The 12,586-nt window shown below is 41.7% G+C and overlaps 1 protein-coding gene and 1 long non-coding RNA gene across 10 annotated transcripts in view; one reads left to right on the forward strand and one right to left on the reverse strand.

Moving 5' to 3' along the window:
* Positions 1 to 12,586, forward strand: part of CDH18 (cadherin 18) — an 831,624-nt gene that overhangs the window by 696,910 nt on the left and 122,128 nt on the right. The gene's annotated exons all lie outside the window — the stretch shown is intronic.
* On the reverse strand, positions 6,224 to 10,753 carry LOC125632029 (uncharacterized). Its single transcript, XR_012667066.1, has 3 exons — positions 10,688 to 10,753; positions 7,190 to 7,311; positions 6,224 to 6,652 (listed from the first exon to the last, which is right to left on the reverse strand). It is a non-coding gene; the product is annotated as an uncharacterized LOC125632029 (long non-coding RNA).

Below are 12,586 nucleotides of genomic sequence, written 5' to 3' on the forward strand. Positions count from 1 at the left end.
AAATTATGTAGACTGTAGTTATAGTTAGCAGGAGAAAACATCCTTTCCTGCATCTAGTGATGAATTTATGGAAAGACAGCCCTGTGCTTGGTGAAATGGGTTGTATGATTCCTTGGATCTTGATTCTTAGCTTAGGTCTATCTTAATTCTGTTTAGCTTAATTTACTTCCAAAGTTTTAACCAGTTTCACTGCTTCTAATCACCTCCCTTAATATAGGAAGAGAAGAGAGACCATCTCTAATTATGATCTGTCTTACCAGCAGTATTTGTGTTGTCACAGACTCAGGAAAAAGTAGTCTGATATATTCAGGTGGTAAATATCCAAGCTTTCTTCTAGTGCTGAGGCAAAACTTGTGGTGTCTACAAGGAGGAGAGACAATTACACATCCTCTAAGTATAAGACACTGTATTAATGTCTACTCATGTCTTGCCAAAGGGCTTCATGTTGTTTATATGTTGAACAGCAGCACAGGATAGGAACATTATAACACTTTCCATGACCAAGAATCAATATCATATCTCTAGGTATGACTTGAAAGAATAGGGATCACTTCCAGGCATGTTAGCAATTTCCTTTAGTTGCTGAAATACCAACAATGACCATTGGGATCAAAAGCAAATGAGAAGTAAATGAGCATGTCCTAATGGTCAACTGATTCTAATCCAAAACTAATAGGGGGTCATTCATGATGATGACAAGCACAAGTTCAATTTAAAAAGCAAGAGAGGAGCCCAAGCCAGCAGGATCCCAGTGGTGTCTAAGGGTATGTCTACACTACAAAATTAGGTCGATTTCATAGAAGTCAATTTTTAGAAGTCAATTTTATACAGTCACTTGTGTATGTCCACACTAAGCGCATTAAGTCGGCGGAGTGCATCCTCACTACCGTGGCTAGCGTCAACTTACAGAGTGGTGCACTGTGGTTAGCTATCCCACAGTTCCTGCAGTCTCCATTGCTCATTGGAATTTTGGGTTAAGCTCCCAGTGCCTGATGGGGCAAAAACTTTGTCGCTGGTGGCTTTGGGTACATGTTGTTGGGCCCCCCTCCCTCCCTCCCTCCATGAAAGCAACGGCAGACCATCTTTTCACGCTTTTTTTCCAGGATCCCATCCACCGGCCCCGCTCAGCCCACTGCCTGCCTGGATGATCAGAACCGCAGGCGGGCAGCGGGCTGAATGGGGCCAGCGGACTGAGCCCCAGACCGGCAGCAGGCCCGCTGCCGGACTGGGGCTCTGTCCACTGGCTCCTGCCAGCCGGGGTCCCGGCCGCCAGTGCCACTCAGTTCACCATCACCGTACGTCTCCTGGGAGCTGCTGGCAGATGCGGTACTGCGTTGCTACACAGCAGCAGCTCCTTGCCTTCGCAGCAGATGGTGCAGTAGGACTGATAGCCGTTGTACGTCTCCTGGGTGCTCCTGGCAGACCTTTATGAGGTCGATCAGGGGCACTTGGACAGACATGGCTATCCTCCTCTTAGAGCACCGAATGGGAGTGACTCCAGGTCATTCTCTTCTTTATGTTTTGTCTCATGGAGATTCAGTCCTGCCTGGAATATCATGCGAGATGGAGGCTTCTGCCTCAGGCTGCTCTCCCAGCTGGCAGCACCATGTGGTCACACCTACCCCAGCCTACTCCTTGCTCCCATGGCTCATGAAGCCTGGACAGTAGTAAGGAGCAGTTCAACTTGTGGAATGACAAATCCAGAATGAAGGATTGCACTCTATGGGCCACGTTAAGATTATTTCAGAGTCCTAGATAGCATTTAGTCCCTATAAAAGGCTTCATGAAAATTTTTCCCCTCCCCTAAGAAAAATGTTAATTTATCAGAGCAGCTGAAAGGGTAAGGGACCCAGGACTATAACTTAGAGAGAGATTCCTTATTATTTAACTCATAATTGATATACTTCAAAGTAAAATTTCACAGTGAGGTCTGTTCTAAGACTAAAAATGCAGGAGGAGAGTCAGAGAAAGAAACAGTAACCTGTTTCTGCCCGCTTTCAAAGCGGGGACCTTCTGTGTGTTAGGCAAACATGATAACCCCTTCACTACAGAAACCCAACTTGAATGGGACTTCTCTTTTTTTGACACAGACTTTGCCAAATGCACAGGAATGGTTTCTCTAGCTACAGAAGCTACGTAATGCAATGTCTATATCTATGGCCTTCCTGCTCACAAAGCGGTCATGCCCCTGCCCAAGGCTGACACAGCGCGGAGTGCATGTGACACAGTGATATGGCTCAGGCAGGATCGCTAGCGAGGCATGATACTTTTGCTGTTAAGGAAACGCAGCAATTCTTTCCTGGCCTCTGCCACTGAATGCCTCCATGTATTAAGCTGTGTCCTATCAGTGTGGGAGGATTGAGTGAGCTAGGAAAACGTCATTGCAAGTGCTTTTTTTTCGCTTTCTAATCTGCGATAACCTCAGGGACGGAGACGATAGGGGGAGCGTAGAAACTGTCTATGCTCTACGATCCTGGGGGGACTGCATGGTCGCCTGTGCAGCTGAGTGCTGCTGAGTTTGGCATGCTAACCAAACAGGAAATGAAATTCAAAAGTTCCCGGGACTTTTCCTGTGTACCTGGCTAGAGCATCAGAGTTCAAAGTGCTGTCCAGAGAGGTCACAATGGAGCACTCCGGGATAGCTCCTGGAGGCCAATACCGTTGAACTGCGTCCACACTACCCCAAATTTGACCCGGCAATGTTGATTTTAGCACTAATCCCCTCATCGGGAAGGAGTACAGAAATCGATTTTAAGAGCCCTTTAAGTCAACAAAAATGGCTTCGTCGTGTGGATGGGTGAAGGGTTAAATTGATCTAATGCTGCTAAATTCGACCTAAACACGTAGTGTAGACCAAGGCTCAGTGCATCTGGAATGGACACAAAAGGGAAGTTAGAGACTGGACAGTAATTGGTTATTATTCCAGCATCGCATCAAGAGAACATGTAACAGTAAATACATCACAGCCACACAGTAAGCTCTCAGAATAGACTAGAGTCAGAGATAAGGATAACAACACTCATCACAAAATGTAAAGAAGCTCAGAGTTAAGGCTGTCCGTTCTCAACTGGCCTTTTATTGCAGAACATATTACATAAAATAAAGCATTTTAGGAATTCCAGGATGATTTTCTTTTAATCAAGGGCCTAAAGAGTGTTTTTATAAACATGAGTTAAATTTCAGCTTGGAAAAGAGCTGACTAAGGGTGGTTATGATACAAATCTATAAAATCATGATTGGTATGGAGAAAGTAAATAAGGAAATGTTATTTACTCCTTCTCATAACACAAGAACTAGAGATCACCAAATGAAATAGGCAGCAGGTTTAAAACAAACAAAAGGAAGTATTTTTCTTCACACAATGCAGTCAACCTGTGGAACAGTCTTGCCAGAGGATGTTGTGAAGGCCAAAACTAAACAGGGTTCAAAAAAGAACTAGATAAATTCATGGAGGGTAGGTCCATCTATGGCTATTATCCAGGATGGGCAGGGATGGTGTTCTTAGCCTCAGTTTTGCCAGAAGCTGGGAATGGGCGACAGGGAATGGATCACTTGATGATTGCCTGTTCTGTTCATTCCCTCTGAAGCACCTGGCATTGGCTACTGTTGGAAGACAGGATACTGGGCTAGATGGACCTTTGGTCTGACCCAGTATGGCCGTTCTTATGTTCACAATACCTCTCTGAGGTAGGGTAAACTGGCTCATGTTATAGATGGATTATTTAAAACAGGGATGTTCTGGGACCTCTACAATGCTGACTCAGCACTACATTTCTGTGCCTCTTTGGCTTAGTCTCCAATTATTTTCCTTCATCATTTTGAAATAATGTGCTGGGTATTCCCAATAAATAGGTGATATTTCAATAGCCCAGACAGAGATTTTGAAGCCAGCTGTCCAAATTTGTCTGTGTGAAAGATAATACAGGGAAAAGTTCAGGGCTACTAGGAATCTGTAAAGAATGAAATATGACATGCCACAGCATAAACTGTGGCTGAAGTTCTCTCTCTCTCTCTCACACACAGACACACAAAATCAGTATTCCCACTTAGTTAAATTCCAAGGAGTAGTATTTTTATATGTATTCACTGCTTTTCATTCCAAGGAATCCTAAAGAGCTGCTTTACAAACAGTGCCATTGAAATGCAGCTACTTCTAAGATGTATGGTGCCATTCAGTTAGCACACAGTGTGCTGCAGAAGAGTGATGGAGAGGGGGCATTCTGTCCAAGGATATTGAAGCAAATTTCTACCCTTATGAATGGTTTCACACAATCTTGTTCCCCACAGAGCAGACAGACCTTTTGTTTATAAAGTTCGAACTGCAAAGCAAATTGGACAGAACTTTGTCTATCAACCATCAAAATGTGAGGAACTGAATTGACTGTTCTGAAATTGTCACCTGTGGTTCTAGGACGCCTACATTTTCCAAATGTAAGGCTTAGACCAAAACAATAAAATAGCTTGAGGTATACTAGGCAGGTTTATATCCTGCTAAGGGATTTCAGTATTATAACCTAATGACACACTACTCTGTCTTTTTATAAACCTTTGTGATTATGTATTTTCCAGAAAGCGCAGGATTTCATAAAAAGGAAAAAAAAATAATATAGTGACTAAAATAGAGGTTATAGCTACAATGACTCAAAATAAAACAATGTAATTTGAGGGTTTAAACATCAGAATGGTTGTTTAGGATGTGACTAAGTAAAGCTTGTGCATAAAGCTCCCAATGCATGATCTGCTGTACTATGTTCAACAGAAGAATGGATATCATTTTTGGACACACAAATTATGAAACATTTCAGAAAGTCAGAGCAGTTTATATTTTGCCACCAAAGTGGGGGGCGGGGGCTTTTGGAATGCTGCTGAAGCACCAAATTCATCCTTTGAGGATTCTTACTGCTTACAATTTACCCTGTCTGGCAGGTATCCAAAGCAGTATTTATTGGCCAAAAGAGTTGCTATGATTTGGGACTCTGGAGGGTATGGACAGGGAACAGACAGATCCTCAAATACCTCCCCATGAAATCATCCTGTGCCCTCAGAAAATCTGTGCTGCTGCATAAAAAATAAATAGTTGACACTTAATAGTTGAGCACACACATATTCATTTTTTGTATGCAAAAATGTGCATGTATATTTCTTTGGGTACACTCACTGCATCTGATTTTGAAAAAATGTTCCTCTCCTCTCCCCCCCCCCACTCTGCACGATCCGTTGTTAGTCATTTAATTTAGATAGAATTTGTTGTTTTTTTTCTTTTGGTTTTTCAAATATTCAGTTAGTGTGAGACCGTAATATGCCATCTGTACAGGAGGGACACATACCAAATACACAAACATAGCATTCAAAGAAGAGGATTACAAGTGATGGCTAGAAACCAGTTCTTCTTCTAGTGCTTTGCCTTTTGACAGGTTTGCACCTGCATGTACTTGTTTGAATTATCACTGCTTTATTATTAACATCTCAGTCTTTTAGGTGGGGAATGCACTTAATGATCTGGAAAACGATTTGAGTGTTGCTCAACAGCTGTATGTGGGAATACAGAATGTGTGATGCAGTTATCTCCTCTCGGTTATCACTGCCATGAAAAAGGATAAAATAAAAGCACTGCTAGCAAAGTGCAAAATAAAATGTCAAATTAGCCATCATTTACACTAAACTCATTAAAGTTATGAAAGAAATGATGCAGTCCAGACGTATAGATGTATATTGTCTTTATGAAACTGCTGGACCGAAAGCTACTTGGAAAAATGACTGTGTAAAAATGGCACCTTTTCTCATAGCAGCTCGGCTTCCTGTGTTTATTTTGAATCATAGCTCCATTGCTTTACTGATAGTGGTAAAAAGTGGAAGATTTGTTTACTTCTGTTAGCCCAGCAGAACCAACGTAGCTCCAGGAGAGGAAATTTGATTCTTTTCTAGCTTGCACACAATCAACAGAATTATGATTTCCATTTGATAGGTCTTTTGGAGAGGGCTGAGTATATTTATTGAGCTGCAAGAAGGGGTAGAAAGGAACACATTACTTGGCTGCCTGTGTTCCTGTCTGGCTGATTGTTTTAATGTTGTTGGGGTTACACTATAACATTAATGGATTGTTAGAACTCCTAGAGTCTCAGGCATCTTTATATACATTTTTTTTAATTTATATAAATAATAATTGTAGTAAAAAAAAATCTGAGCTTTACTTGCCCCATAGGTCCCTTGTATATCTCACAGTATTCAAATAGTATTCTTTCTGTTATTCCTGTGAAAACCCCACTGAAGGGCAAGAGCACTGACTGTGTGTTCCTGAGGGCAGAATATGAAGAGGTTGGAGCTGCCCAGCTGCAACTGGCAGAATTTGGCTTGCTGAATCCTGAGCTTGGTGATGATGATGAATTTTTTATTATGATTTTTTCAGTTGCCATGGAGTTTAGTGGAAAAGGAGACACTGAACATTTGCCAAGAAAAATGTACAATTTCTGTGAAAAAAACATGAAATTCAAACTGCCACTTTTTAATTTTTTACATGTGCACTGAAAAAAGCTTGAGAGAGGCAGAAGTGATTGAGCAATTCAGTTCTCTGAGGTGAAGGAGGCAGCCATAGCAGGAGGAAGGAGGTTTGCTCTTCGGCTATCTCAGCCTGAGCTGCCTGCTGACTGGATCTCTGAGAAAAGCAGCAGAGAGAAGTGTTAGGGGGGCTTATTCCTTCACCCACTTACTTCCCTGGTCCTTCTCGCATGAACAGAGAGCAACAATACCCGAAGTCCAAAGGTGCAAACAATTCGATGTTTATTGGGGTGAACTTCCAGCAAGCATGATTCCAGTTTCCTTCCTTAGTATCCTCCTTCCCAGCTCTGACACAACAGAGCCATGCACCTGTGTCCCTGTTCCCATTCCCGACCTTAGCAAAACATGATTCCAATTTCCTTACCCCCATTCCCTGTTCCCATCTCCCCCTTTAGCAAACATGATTCCAATTTCCTTACCCCCATTCCCTGTTCCCATTCCCCCGCACACACACACCCCTTAAGGTTAACCTGTCCCCCTTATTTTCAGGCTTGACTTGTTTTTTCACCTCCCTTTCCTGGAGGGCCATAATCTGAGTCTTCTAGTAGCTTGTTTGCTGACCAGATGTATTCGTTATTTGCAGCTGTTTTATGCCCATCAGCTAGGTAATTTGCATTTACACACAGAGGCTTACTAGCTTGCTTTTGGATCCAAAGCTGTTAGCAGTTTAGAGAGTGTCTTAAAAGGGAAACATTCCACTTCCACTAGAGTTCTGATTACTTTCCACTTTCATTTCCTGCTCCAAAACACAGAGATCTGAAAAAGAAAGCACAACCTATTTTGCCTCCTTTTGGAGTACCATGTTTTATTTGCATTTCTTTTACCCCTTCTCCAATATGCACTGCACACATCCTGGGAAAATGCAAATTCCTTCCATATAGTTTAACCTCCATAACATTATATTAGCCATATTAATTTTACACAAGATGTAACTGCCTCCCCCATGCCCAGAGTTTTCATGCACACCCACCAAAGCAACAATCTGATCCCCCCAGAGCCACCCCAAGGCTCAGTGTTCCCATCATTCCCCAAGGGAGAAGAAAACACAGAAGTTAAACTGGCACTGTTCATTCAGTGGAGATGCATGTCCCCTCTCTCCTAAGTTCTTGTGTTTGCTCTCCTCTCCCCACTTATTCTCAGGGCAGGCTCCACAATCACCTACCTCAGTTGTGAGAGAGACAAAAGAATGAAGAACTTGTGAAAGGGGTGTTCCACTTTGACTCTTCTTCCTGACCATCCAGAGAAAACACTGGTGTGTGCATAGGTGCTGGGGATGCTACTGCATCCCCTGGCTTGAAGTGGATTCCATTTACAGTTTGATTCAATGGCTGTCATCATCCCCACTATAAATATTGTTCCAGCACCCCTGGGTGTGAGCAAGAGGGAGAAGGAGTCATAATACTCCTAAAATTCCTTCTCCCTCTTCTGAATGATTTTCTCCCTCTCAGAGCAGTTAATCTCTGGCTACCCTATGTTTGCCCCGAAGCAGTCACTCCTGTAGATTAATCAGAAAGACTTTAAAGCAAGTATCACTGTACATAGTAAGTAGAATGATGAGGCAAACAAAATAGATTCTAAATTAAGAAATATTTCTGTCAAATTTCATTCTCCTGGATATAAAGCCTCAAATCTCCCGCGCTTGTGATGTTACGTTTTGTGCTCCATGTAATAGTCCAGTTGCTCATAAAAGCATGTGCTCATTATCTAGAAGCCACTCTGTATACTAGAAGAAGTGAGAGTTTGATCTTACTGCAAACTGCTGTGCAGAAAAACAGGTGACCATGAAATAGTTGTTTGGCACAAATACAGAGCAACAAGAAAAGCAGGCCTTTCTAATGTGACGGAAGCATTTATATCTGTGAGTGTTCCGTACTGTGCAATGCTGAATAAACTAGCTATCCATTTCTATGTGGAAGCAAACCTAAAAATCTCCTTTCTATAATAGAACTTTCAGAACATTTAAGTTGATTTTATTGAAATGTGTTGGGTTTCGAAACAAATTGTACACACGTTACCCTGTAATACTAAGAAGTGCTCAAAGAAAAGCTCCAACAGGGTAAAAAATGAGTGGAAAGTCTCATTCTTTCTTCAGGTATGTTCTGAAACAATTTTAGCACTTTTTTGGTTCATGCTGGGCATTGAAATACGTGTATATTTAAAATGCCATGTAGCTTTGTTGCCACTTTGCACAATTGAAGAGAACACATTTCCCCCCCCTAAAGAAAACAATTTTAAAGAAGAGGCAGAAGCTAGAAAAAACACAGCTTAACTTTCAGATCCCAGACTATTTTAAAAGGGATGGCAGTTATAAATATTATTAGTGAGGGGAGAATGGGAGGCGTTTTTTTATAGAGGAAAAAATTATTCTTTGCTAGGAATAACTCTGTTTGCTTTTCTGCAAAATGTGAGGCAATCATAGTGACTTTTTTCTAGATAGGGATATGAGGCTTTGATCATTATAAGAGCTTGTGAAGTGCACAGAAATATTACCAACAGTTATCAAAAGAGGTTACTTGAACTCATGATAGTTTGTCTTCCAGGTCAGTGCAACTTGCCCTAAACCAAATGATGTGTTGTAGCATAGTCTACTTTTTTTCTTCCCTCCAAGTTTCATTAGACAGTGCTGGTGTCCTATCTATGAACAGTAGCAACCTGGGATACCATTCCATGGAACCAAAACCAAAGTCTAATAAGTTATTGAAATTTGGAGCTGGTTCTTGGTGCTCACCAGTAGATCTCAGCAGGGGCAGCTCAATGATATAAATAGAACGTGGATATTTCCCATTGTTTTTTGCTTTTGCTTTTTCCCCTATCTCTGCACAAAAAAATTGTTCTAAGAAAGATGAAATGTTAAAAATGGGTTATTGGGTGGCGATGGTAACATCTCTGGTAATCCCTTAACCAAATGACTCCATATTAATAAACAAACTATACCATGTGTCCTTACCTATCATACCTATGTGCAGGCCAGTCTGTGTGCTTGTGGATTTTAGAGAACTATGGAAATTTTGCTTTAATATTGTTGCAACCTAAAATATAGTTCAGCTACTTTCCATTCCATTATGCTTACATGCATTCTTCTGTACAGTGTTGACACTAACTGTTACACATCATTTTGTAAAATTTAGTTATGTATGCATACTCTGTAGGAAATATTTTGCATTGATTTGGATGGTTTTATTTTGTTAAAATGGTCAAGTCATAACATTGTCTATATATATTTTTTTCCAATAAGACCATATGAAAGCTAGCTATTTAAAACTTCTTTCCCCCATTTCACATAGTAATGCACAATCTGTAAACAAACTGCTAGTCTTGTTATGAATATGTTTAAGATTCAAGCAATTAAAATATAAAGGTTACATTTTCAAACATCGGTTGACTAACGTTAGAATTTGATTTCAGTGGGAACTGTGGATGCGTAGCACCTCTGAATATTAGGCTATTCTTTAGGTGCCTAAGTTCTTTATTCTTTAGGTACCCAGATTTGAAAAGTATAACCATAGTCTGTGAACTCCTGCTATCACATAAAAAGGGATTACTTTTTTTGTGAGGGTACTATTTGATAATGTTGAGACCAAAATTAAGAGATGTAATGCTCAAGGACAGCTTTCAGAAATGTCAAATCTCATATTCTGTAGCAAATAGCAGTGTCCTTTGCAAAATATATTTCTCTACTTCATTCAATATCTTAAAATTCTCAGGATGTGTGTGTCATCGTCCACGTGATAAATTACATCTTTTAGAAATGGTAATGAAAATCTGTTCTCCAATCTTTTGTAAATGTCTTCTCCAACACAGTTCATAGAAAAACCCTAAGTGATGCAATATTAATGGAATGGATAACCACACAAAGGTTTTATACATGTCAAAACACGTATAAAGTTTACTGTTTAGACTTTAGCACTCAGGATATTAATTCTCTCAAAGTTTTGGAAAATATTTGAAAGGTTTTCTGTTTTGTTGTTTGTTTTGGTTGTTAAAGCGCTTGTGCAGGGTCGCCAGTCTGTTAATAACTAAATTGTTCTCTGTGACATAACAAGTAGAACTACATGAAAACTGAAACAAAAATATTTCCACAAGTATTAGCTCAAATGTAATAGCAAATTACAGCTATTACAGCAGTACTTACCGTATATCCTTTTTGTGTTCACTTTCCTTGGACATTTGAGCAACTGAGTTAACCGGCTATGCTGGAAGAAGGATAGGAGACACTGTATGTGGTTTAATTAGGCCGCAACATTATTCTTAAATGGAGTACCCAGCAGATAAAAGTGTACAGTGCAGGTAATTCCATAATCATTTCAATATATACCAGGGTGAGATTTCCATCAGCCCCCCCTTACCCATCCTGCTTCCCAGCCAACCCTTTGCTAGGGACTTTACCCTGCACACCCCTCGAATGAGAGTTGGGGGGGCTATAAAAATGGGGTTGTCTCCAGTCATAAGACTATCCCTCCCCCTTGCCACTCATTTAAAGAATACCACCTTTAAATCCTTTACCAATCCATTTTATCTGCTCACTATACCCCTTCCCCATGGAGTACCTGCACAGGACATCTGCCACAAGGAGGCACCAACAATTATTAACGTGGCTGCCTCCCTCCCGTACCTTGCCGGTTTCACAGACATCTCATAATGCCCCCTTTATTATTGGCCCAAAAACGTGTCCCTCCCAAGTCTGACAGGTGGACTCCACCCTCCCTGATAATTCGGTGCCATGTATGCTATGTCCTGATGCAGAATTATCAACACCCCCACCCCATGACACCTATTCACGTACCTCCTAGCCATGTCAACTCAACACACCCTGCATTGCAGCATGTCCAACCACACAATTTTTTATTCCTGTGCAAAGTTCCAGGATCTGCCCCAAGTCCTTCTTAGCTCTGATCCTGAAGTCTACCCCTTTACACATTCCCAAAGCATTTTCCCCAAGATGAGCCACAATTATATCTGGTGCCCGCTCATGGGCCCCCACAGGGTATAGAAGCGGAATCACCTGGTCTCCTCCCATGCTGGCTCAGGATTGCATCACCACTGAGGCCCAGCTGTGAACCTCCAGACAACCTGGAAGCCCACCTGTGCACCAAGTAAATGATACAGTGCCCATAGCTCCACACCACAATCTGCCTGGCCTATCTGCCAGCATCTGAAATGAAAACACTACAGAAAATTAACATTGATTCCCTACCAGTGGTCTCATGTACATTCTGTATGCTTCAGAATGCCAGTGCCCAATTGTCTGAATTGCCCTAGATCTCAGACCAAGCTGGACCATTGCTATTGCCACCATGATCCTAAATGAGTGGGAACCAAATTCATGCACTGGGAGCCCCAACTTCGTCAATTCCCATCTTAAAACTGTAATGAACTGGAATGTTCTGAAGGGCCCCCCCCCCCACTGTGAATAAAGAGGGGCAGTCCCCGGAAAAATCATGGAGCATGTCCTCAAGGAATCAATTCTGAAGCACTTAGACAAGAGGAAAGTGATCAGGAACAGTCAGCATGGATTCACCAAGGGAAAGTCATGCCTGACTAATCTAATTGCCTTCTATGATGAGATAACTGGTTCTGTGGATGAAGGGAAAGCAGTGGATGTGTTATTCCTCGACTTTAGCAAAGCTTTTGACACCGTCTCCCACAGTATTCTTGTCAGCAAGTTAAAGAAGTATGGGCTGGATGGATGCACTACAAGGTGGTAGAAAGTTGGCTAGATTGTTGGGCTCAACGGGTAGCGATCAATGGCTCCATGTCTAGTTGGCAGCCGGTATCTAGCGGAGTGCCCCAAGGGTCGGTCCTGGGGCCGGTTTTGTTCAATATCTTCATTCAGGATCTGGAGGATGGTGTGGATTGCACCCTCAGCAAGTTTGCGGATGACACTAAACTGGGAGGAGTGGTAGATACGCTGCAGGGTAGGGATAGGATACAGAGGGACCTAGAAAAATTGGAGGATTGGGCCAAAAGAAATCTGATAAGGTTCAACAAGGACAAGTGCAGAGTCCTTCACTTAGGATGGAAGAATCCAATG

Source organism: Caretta caretta, chromosome 2, assembly GCF_965140235.1.
Source record: "Caretta caretta isolate rCarCar2 chromosome 2, rCarCar1.hap1, whole genome shotgun sequence".
Lineage (NCBI taxonomy): Eukaryota > Metazoa > Chordata > Testudines > Cheloniidae > Caretta > Caretta caretta.